This window comes from Echinops telfairi, unplaced genomic scaffold (genome assembly GCF_000313985.2).
Source record: "Echinops telfairi isolate 266 unplaced genomic scaffold, ASM31398v2 ScPeMD7_31;HRSCAF=116, whole genome shotgun sequence".
Lineage (NCBI taxonomy): Eukaryota > Metazoa > Chordata > Mammalia > Afrosoricida > Tenrecidae > Echinops > Echinops telfairi.
The window spans coordinates 51,663,932-51,665,230 of NW_022103928.1; positions in this window are offsets into that span (position 1 = coordinate 51,663,932).

Genomic DNA, 1,299 nt, shown 5'->3' on the forward strand with positions numbered 1-1,299 from the left:
AAATGGAGAGAAAATGTTTTGAGAAACGATGTACAAATGCGCTTTACACAATTGATGTGTGTATGGATTGGGATAACAGTTGTATGAGCCCCTAATAAACTTTTAAAAAAAGAAATCACTAGCTACAGCAGAAAATACAGCAGAGTGTAACACAGAGTAAGGAGCCCTCGTGGCATAGTGGGTTATGTGTTGGCAAGCTAGCCACAAGGTTTGCAGTTCAAATCCACCATCCACTCCGAGGGAGAATGATGAGGGTTTTTGCCCTCCTTAAAGGGTTACAGTCTAGGAAACCAGAGGGGCAGTTCGATCCTGTCCCACAAGGCTGATAAGAGTAGGGTCAACTCAATGGCAGGAGGTTTTTGGAGTGCAGGGGTGATGAATGTCTGGTACTCAGGCTGTATAAGGACCACGATATTCGCATACCAGCTACCAGCTAACCTCACACGCCTCACCAAAGAGAAGCAATTCTAGGTGTCGCATTGGGGGCAAGGTAATCGAATGCTGGACCAGTATGGCCCTGAAATGATGTTATAAATAGCCAAATTGCCCCATGGCAGAAAAAATTTCACCAGCCTGGAACTCTGGCATGTAGGCGGCCTTCAGTAACCTAGCACCCTATGGCTAGGGCTTTGTGCTTCTATCTAGATGTTGTTTCATTACGATCCAAACAGGACGAAATGTGGATGCTGGCAGGAAGGCCTCTCTTGGTGTAGCGAGCTTCCCTGACAGTGCTGCCCTGAGAACATTTTATCTCGCACGCACATGTAGCTGTGTGGAAATGAAAAGTGAAATCGTGGGTGCTTTGTCTTTTCTCTTTGAGGCTCCTGCCGTTGTTAGCAGAAACTCACAACAGGGATGCTCCCGGCCATCTGCAGGAAGGCCTGCTAGCCCTTAGCAGGTAGCTGCAACCCGGATCCTGGCGCTTCTCTTCCGAACGACACGCTCTGCCGGGGCCCGAGCCTGAAGAGCTGGCACCGAGGGCACCAGCCCAGATGGCGCCCAGGGTGGGAGCTGCCCCTGGAGCTCCACAAGTACAATTCCCATACGTGCTGGACTGGCTGCAGACACCACAAAGTGAGTGTAACCGTCATTAGGTAATATCAATGCGACACTACAAACTTCTGCAAGACCTTTTATATGACACAATAGAGTAAAAACCGTAGGAAATGTTCTGATAGTTAAATGAGCACCAAACACTACAAAGTGTAACCAACATGGTTCTATTAAAAATTATCTGCAACTATGGCATAGGCAGCAATACAGTCTTTTCTTTACAAAGCAACCGCTATCAAAATCGCA